This window comes from Galeopterus variegatus, unplaced genomic scaffold (assembly GCF_000696425.1).
Source record: "Galeopterus variegatus unplaced genomic scaffold, G_variegatus-3.0.2 Scaffold1453, whole genome shotgun sequence".
NCBI classification, from domain to species: domain Eukaryota; kingdom Metazoa; phylum Chordata; class Mammalia; order Dermoptera; family Cynocephalidae; genus Galeopterus; species Galeopterus variegatus.
In genome coordinates this window covers 182,512-191,352 of record NW_007727564.1, presented here as the reverse complement: position 1 = coordinate 191,352, position 8,841 = coordinate 182,512, and positions in this window count along the sequence as shown.

Here is an 8,841-nt window from a genome sequence, read left to right as displayed (position 1 = left end):
ATCCCGTTGCCGGTCCCGGTCCGGTACGGGCGCGACACTGAGGGTTGCGATCTGTTGCCGGACACGAAAAAAAAGACAAAAAGGAAAAAAAAAAAAGATATGTGGTTCTGTAACTTTATCAGGTGATTCTAAACTGTTTGCTAAAGTGGTTGTACCCATTTTTTCTCCCATTATTGAAGAGTTCCAATTACTTCATACCCTTGACAGAACTTGGTATTGTTAACCTCTCTGATTTAGGCATTCTGCTGGGGTATAAAGATACATGATCAGTCTTCAAAAATTTCATGGAAGGATTCATTATCTTTTAATTTCATTTTCTCACAAACTTTTTGAGGTACCCTCATATCACTGCAGTTTTAATATGCAATATCCTGATTATTAATGTTTGATCATTGTTCATATTTATATCTTTTTTATTGTACACACACACATATACCATTTGAAGTTTTTGTTTAGTGAAGTGCCTTTTCAAGTCTTGGCCATTTTCTTCTACTAGACTTTTTTCTTTTGATTTATAGAAGTTCTTTGTATACACTGGTTACAAATCTCTTGTTGGTTATCTGTGTTACAAATATCTCCCTTTCTACCCTCTTAATGGTATCATTTTTTTTTTTCCTGGCTGGCTGGTACAGGGATCTGAACCTTTGACCTTAGTAGTATCTTTTGATGAGCAGAAATTCTTAATTTTAATGTAGTCATTTACACTAATCTTTTCCTTTGTAGTTGGTGCTTTTTGTATCCTTATAAATAAATCTTTTCCTAACCCAAGTTTCTGACAATATTCTCCTAATATTATCTTTGAGGAAAGACAAAGCTGAAGACTCATTTAGTCCTCCCTCTGGTAACTTAGTTCAATGGAAAAGCAAGCTGATATCAAAGACTGAACTCCAAATAATCCTCCTATGCAAAATAAGACCAAAAAACAACAACAAAAAAAAAAACCCTCCACTGTTACACAGTAGCCACTTGCCCTAGAAAACATAAAGTATTAAGATGGTGATGTCCTTTCCTACTAGATTCCATTCCATGGTTCATTGTGTGCACTTTGCTTACTTCTGACCTTGTATATCTTTCCACTTGTATTTTCCATTTTATACTAGTGGTATGTGTGTCCATGCATTCTTTGCAAGATAATCTTCTAAAAACATTATTGTTTTGCTTCACAGGTCTACAATTCACATGAAATTGATTTTTTGTGCTTGGTGTAAAGTAGTAATCCCAATGTAATTTATTGAAAACACCGTCTTCACATCACTGCTCTACAGTGCTGGTTTTGTCAAAAACCAAGATCTGTTCTGAGTCCCTCTATTCCATTCCATTGGTCCATTTGTAGATCTCTTTGCTAATACCACACTTTGAAATAATGCTTGATGTACTCTACAGCAAGTGGTGATATCTTGTTTTCTTTCTTCCAAAGCTACTGGTTATTCTTGGTCGTTGGCATTCCATATAAAATTTGAATGAATTTCTCAAGTTCAACTCCAAAAATGGTTAGCATTTTGATTGGGACTGCATTGAATAAATAAATCAAGTTAGGATGAACAAACTTCTTTACAATATTGAGTTTTTTAAATCCATTACTCTATCTCTCCGTTTTATCAGTTATTTTTAATTCTCCCAATAAAGAGAAGTATTTTGTAATTTTGTAGTTTTCCATGTGGAGTCATCTACATATTTATCAGATTTGTTCCTGATACTTGACATTTTTGATGTTATTATAAATGTATTTTTTTCTTTTGTGGTATAGAAATACATAACCAGTTTAAGTTTAAATGAATATTAATAATTTTAAATAATGAATATTTTCATAAGTTCATTTTTTAGGACTGATACATAGAAGTGTTATTGATTGCTGTATATTGATATTGTGTCCTGAAAACTAGCAAAACTCTCTTATGGATTCTAATAATTTTTCTGTAGATAATGTCATTTGTAGATAATGATTTAATTCTTCTTTTCAATCTTATATCTTTTACTTTTCTTGCCTTATTGTACTGGCTGGACATTGTACTGCAGGACAGTTGTTGTGTTGCCAATATCAAAGAAAAAAATCATAATTTTAATAGTATTTACTATGGTGTTTTAAAAAATTCTTTATCAGATTTAAATAGTTTTCCTCTACTTTGCTAGGAGATTTTGGGAGGGGGGTAGCTGGACAGTATGGGGATCCAGCTAGTAGATTTTTAAATCTTGACTGGATTTGGCTTTTATCAAAGACTTTTCCTAATCTATTTAAATGATAATATGATTTTCCTTCTTTAATCTGTTAATGTGACAAATGACATTGACTGATTTTTCAAATGTCTCACTTTTCATTCCTAGAATAAAGCCAATCCGGCCATGATGAATTATTTTTTTAATATATTGCAGTATTCAGTTTCCTAATATTTTGCATCAGTTTTTTGTAAATTGCATTTTTCTAGGTATTTTTATTTAACCTAAATTTTCAAAACCTTGGCCTGAAGTTGTTCCTAATATCCTCTTATTTTTTAGGGTCTGCAGCATGTATAGGTCTCTTTCTTATTCTTAATATTGATTATTTTTGCCTTGTCTCTCTTTTTTTCTTTAAATTGCCAGTCTGAATTTTATAAATTTATTCAGGAACCAGCTTTTGGCTTTGTGGATCACTCTATTGCATTTTCATTTTATATTTTATTCATTTCTGTTCTTATCTTTTCTCCCCTCCTTCTACTTCTTTTAGGTTTATTTTGCCATTCTTTTCCTAATTTAATGACTTGTATGTTTGATTTATTATCAGCCTTTCTTCTCTCCTAATAAATACATTTAATTCTATAGATTTCCCTTTAACCACTTCTTCAGATGTTTTCCACAAGTTGTGATATGTTGTATTTTCATCATCATTGTGATTTCTTCTTGTCCCTTGGTTTACTTCAAAGTGTATTTATTAATTTTAAACATATGGTGATTTCCTAATTATCTTTTTGCCTGTTACCTCTAGTTAAATTGCAGCGTGGTCAGAGAACACACTCTGATTTCAGTCTTTTGAAGTTTAGTAAGGTTTGTCCTATGGGAAGTATATGACCAAATTTTATAACTGTTAGTGGATATTTTTAAAAATGTATGTTCTGGACTGGCTGGTTAGCTCAGTTGGTCAGAGTGTGGTGTTATAATACCAAGGTCAAGAGTTTGGATCCCCATACCAGCCAGCCGCAAAAAAAAAAAACAAAAAAAACCAGTTTGTTCTATATTTGTTGGGACCAATGCTCTGTCTATTAGGTCAAATTTGTGAACCATGTTGTTCAAATCTATGTTTTTACTGATTTTCTGTCTACTCGTTATATAAGTAACTGTTACTTTGAGAGGTGTGTTAAAAATCTCCCTCAAAGATTGTGGATTTGTTGATTTTTTTTGTTTTGTAGAATTATCAAATATTAAATTATGTTTCTTTTGTTTGTTTTTGGCAGCTGGCTGGTACAGGTCAATTATGTATTTTAAGTCTTTGTTATTAGGTGCACATGAATGTACAATTGTTACATCTTCCTGGGGAGTTACTCATCAATAAGAAGTAAGCCTTTTATCTTTAGTGGTTTTTTCCCCCCTTAAATGCTATGCCAGCTTTGTCTTGGCTAGTGTTTGCAAAGTGTGTCTTTTCCAAACTTTTGCTGTCATTTTTGTATGATTCTTAAATGTATTCTTCTAAGCAGCATATAGTTTTTTAAAAAATCTAGACTGACAATCATCTTTTACCTGAAATACTTAACCCATTAATTTTTAATGTAATTACTTTTATCTTTGGATTTAAACATTTATTCTTTAACATGCTTTTATTTTCCCACCGGTTCTATGTCCCCTCTTATCTCTGTCTTCTTTTCTTTAGGATTAATTTCTTTTTTTCCTGTTAGTTTAGAAGTTATATATTCTTTTGATATTTGATTAGTGGTTACCCTAGAAAATATGGTGTGCATCTCTGATGTTCTTCCTGGGATCATTTTTTCTTCCATCTGAGGGTACCATTTAGTATCTCTTTTACTGCAGATTTACTCATAGTTAATTCTCTCAGTTATTGTCTAATATTAGCAATTATTTTATTTAAGTACATGTAAGATATCAGTCCACTATCTTCTGGTTTCTATTTTTACTCTTGAAAAGTCAGCATTCAGTCCTTTGAAGGCAATCTAATTTTTTCTATGCTTTATTTTAAGATTTTCTTTCTGGTTTTCTGTAGTTTCATTGTGATGAGTCTTGGTGTTTTAGTCCATTTCTGTTGCTTACAACAAAATATCTGGAACTGGGTAATTTATAAGAAAACAAAATTTATTCCTTACAGTTTCAGAGGCTGGAAGTCCAAAGTCCAGGGAACATATCTGGTGATGGCTTTCTTTGGTGGTGACTTCAGTGATGGCTGGGTATCACATTGTGAGATGGAAGAGCAGAAAGAGAAAGACTATTCATGTGCTCTCCTTTTAAAGCCTTCTGAACCATGCCCCTGACCACCATTATTAATCCATTCACTATGGCACGGTCCTACAATCTAATCATGTCTTCAAGGCCCTAACTTTCAATTAGCATAATAAGACTTCTCACCCTCTTAACACTGTCACAGTGGGGACCAAGCCTCCAACACATTAAACTTTGGGGGGACACAATTTAATCTATAATATTCCACCCCTGACCCTCCAAAACTCATGTCCTTTTCACATACAAATACATTCATTTCATTCCCAAAGTCTTAACCTGTTTCAATTCAAAGATCCAAAGTCCAAAGTCCCAGATGTGAAATCAAAACAAATTATCAACTTCCAAGATATCATGGTGGAACAAACATAGTGATGGAGTTTGGATGTACTGTCCTCCCTGAACTCATGTGGAAATTTGATCCCCAATGTTGGCATTGTTGGAAGCTGTTTGAGTCATGGGGGTGGACCCCTCATGAATGGATTAATGCTCTCCCCGGAGGGTGGGGGTAGTGAGTCGGTTCTCACTCTATTAGTTCCCGTGAGAGCTGGTTGTTAAAAAAAAACCCTGGCACCTCCTTTCTCTCTCTTGCTTCCTCTTGCCATGTGATCTGCTTGAACCCATTGGCTGCCTGCTGCTTTCCATCATGAGTAGAGCAGCCTGAGGCTGGCACTGGATGCAGCTGTCCCAGAATCATGAGCCAAATAAGATTCTGTCCTTTATAAATTACCCAGTCTCAGGTATTCTGTTATAGGAACACAAAAATGGTCTAATACACATACGGTACACATTCCTGTTCAAAAAGGGAGAAATAGGCCAAAAGAAATGGATAACAGGTCCTAAACAAGTCTAAAACCTAGCAGGGCAGGCATTAAATCTCAAAGCTGGCGAATCATGTACCTTGACTCCACGTTCAACATCCTCTGCATGCTGGTGTGGGGGTTGGGTCCCCAAGTCCTCAGTAAGCTCTGCTTCTATGGCTTTCCTGGTCTCAGGTGATGCTTTAGCTCTTACAGGCTGGTGTTGTACACTGGTAGCTCTACAATTCTGGGGTCTCCATGGCAGTCCCACTCTCACAGCTCCACTTGGCATGGTGCTGATGAGATTTCTCTGCAGCAACTCTGACCCCACATTTCTGCTCAGCATTGCTCTAGCAAAGGCTCTATGTGGTGACTCCATCCCTGGGACAGATCTCTTTCTGGGTCCCCAGGCTTCTCCATACATCCTTTGAAATCAAGGCAGAGGCTCCCAAGCCTCCACAGCTCTAGCATTCTCTGAGCCTGCAGACCTAACATGACATGGATGCCACCAAGGCTTCCATTTTGTATTTTCCAAAGCTGCAGGTCCAGCCACACCTGGGGCCAATTTAGCTAAGGCTGGAACAGCTGAAGCAGCTACGGTGCAGGTGTAGGGAGCAGCATGTCAAGGTGGCCCTGGGCAGTGAGCCCAAGGAGGGCACCTAAGGCCTGTTCCCCAAGACCATTCTGTCTCCCTAGACCTCTGGGCCTGTAATGGAAGGGCTGGCCCCAGAGATGTAAGCAATGCTTTCAGGGCCTTTCCCCCTTTCTCTTGATAATCCCTTTTGTACAATTCTTTTGTACTAATCTTCTTAGCACCACTGCATTTTTCTCCTGAAAATGCTCTCTGCTTCTCTACCACATGGTCAGGCTGCAAACTTTCCAAATCTTTACACTCTGCTTCCCTTTTAATTATACATTCTGGCTTTATGTAATGCCTTTTCTGCCATAACTCAGCATATGCTGTTGCAAGGAGCCATGCAGCTTCCTTAGTGTTTTGCTGCTTAGAAATTTCTTCTGCCAAATACTTTAGGTCAGTGCCTTTATTTCACTTTCCATAAAACTTTTGTGCATGAACAGAATGCAGCCAAGTACCTTGCCAATTCATAGCAAGGGTGATCTTTGCCCCAGTTTCAATAAGTCCCTTTTCATTTACATCTGAGACCTCCTTAGAATAGTCTTTACAGACCATTTTTCCATATACAATTCCATAAGCATCTGGTCACCACCATTTAACCAGTCTCTAAAACATTCCCCAGTTTTCTTGTCTTCTAAACTTTCACCATCATCTAGGTTTTTTCTAGCCGGTTCCTCCAAATTCCTCCAGCCTCTCCTCAACATCCAGTTCTAAAGTCATTTCCATATTTTCAAGTATTTGTTATACGCAACACCTCACTTCTCTGGTACCAATTTTCAGTATTAGTCTGTTTTTGTTGCTTATGACAAAAATGCCTGAATTGGGTAATTTATAAGAAAATGAAATTTGTTGCTTACAGTTTCAGAGGCTGGGAAGTCCAAAGTCCAAGAAAAACATCTGGTGAGGGTCTTTCTTGGTGTTGGCTTTTCAGAAATGCAGGGGTCTCACATGGCAGAAAATGGCAGAGCAGAGAGAGAGAACTTCTCACGTGCTCTTCCTTTAAAGTCCACAGAACCATGCCCCTGACCAGCATTATTAATCCATTCACTATGTCATGGTCCTATAATCTAATCACGTCTTCAAGGCCCCACCTTTCAATTAGCATAATAGGACTTCCCACCCTCTTAACACTGTCACAGTGGGGACCAAGCCTCCAACACATCAACCTTTTGTGGGGACAAAATTCAATCCATACTACTTGATATATGATTTAAAAATGTATTCTACTTGAGCTTTGTTGGACACCTTGAATCTATGGATCAATTTCTTTCATAAGTTTTAGAAAATTCTCAGCTATCTCCTCAGAAATTGGTTCTGCCCCATTCTCTCTCTTTTTTCCTGAAAATTCAACTAAAATTATGTTGGACTTTCTGTCTGTATCCTCTCTCTTACACACTATGCAAGATATCTCGTCTCCACCTTCCATGATCCTCTATTTTATGTCCCAAAGGGCAGATATTTATGGACCAAATTAATTGGTTTTCTTACTCTCACCTTCAGGGCTTTCAGCTGGGTTTGGCCAATGGGAGCACTGGTAGAAAATTACAGTGTGAAAGAATATTGAAGTTTGTGTATTTATCACTACCCCCTACCCCCTCCCCCATGGCTTCCTTGCTGTGAGGTTACCTTGGCTGTATCCCTCTGTTGGAGCCATAGGCCTGTCATGTATGCCTCTCCATAGAGCTACCCTTTCTGTGCTCTGGTAATCATTCCTTCCTTGCCTATTCAGGCTTAGAGGTAGTAACAGCTTGCACTGATTTTAATCCAAGTGCACTTTCTTTCATGATTTTACTGAACCCTCCTATACCTTTGCAAATAATCCCTTTATTAAACTTTTCTTAAATTATCTAGTTTGAATTTGCAGTCTCTTTCCTGCTAAGACCCTGAGCCTTTCTTCTATATGCTCCATATTTTTGCCTTTCCATGGTTCATTCTTGATGGTTTCTTCTGGCCCATCCTCCAGCTCACTAATTCTCTCTTTGTTTGTGTTTAGTCTACTGAAAAACAAATTCACTGATTTCTTAGTTTTATTTATATCATTTTTAAGTTCTAGAATTTCTACTGATTCATTCTCAAATCTGTAATGGCACTCTATAATTTAAGGTTCTTTAGTTTTTTTAGTTTTAGTTATTTGTTTGTTCACAGCCCATATCTAGTATTTGTAGTATTTGAAGAACCTAAGGCCTGTTTCTCTTGTCTGTTGTTTGTGCTAATTTCCATTCATGGGATCTTGTCTCCTTGTGAGCTTCATGGAATGCTACGCACTGTAATATTTTTAAAATGTTTGTGGAAACAATTTGTGTGTATAGGTAATGTTTTCCTATCTTCCTTCAGGGATAATTTACATTTGCTTCTGCCAGGTGGCAGTGGCACTAATATGACATGAGTATTAAAATATGACTTCATGTCATTAACATAATATCAAGCATGGCTGCAGTCCACGCAAGAGTTTTCTTACTTCAGATTCACCTTTTCTTCTAGAGAGCAGTCCTTTAGTGTCTCAAAACTAAGCTTGAGATGGCTAACCAGGTCGTCTTTCATTGGCAGACCCTGGACTTCAGCTTTTTTTACCTTTTGCTCCCCAAATCACTCTAAAGTGATGTGCTATATATTGATTGCCTTTCAGCATTAGCAAATGCTTTCTTTTACTTTAAATAGTAGGCTCATCTCCTTATATTTCAGTTTTTTGGTCAAATTTTGGCCGAGTAATTTCTCACTGCATTATTAGTTCTTTGATGCTGTGGATGCATTAAAAAAAGTTGTGTATGTATTTTTGACAGCTGGCCAGTTCAGGGACGATGCTTTAAAAAGATACTTTTGGGCCGAGCCCATGGCGCACTCAGGAGAGTGCGGCGCTGGGAGCGCAGCGCGGGTTTGGATCCTATATAGGGATGACTGGTGTGCTCACTGGCTGAGTGCGGTGCAGCCGGTCTCAAAAAGGACAAAAAAAAAAAAAAAAAAAAAAGCAAAAAAAAAAAAAAAAAAAAAAAA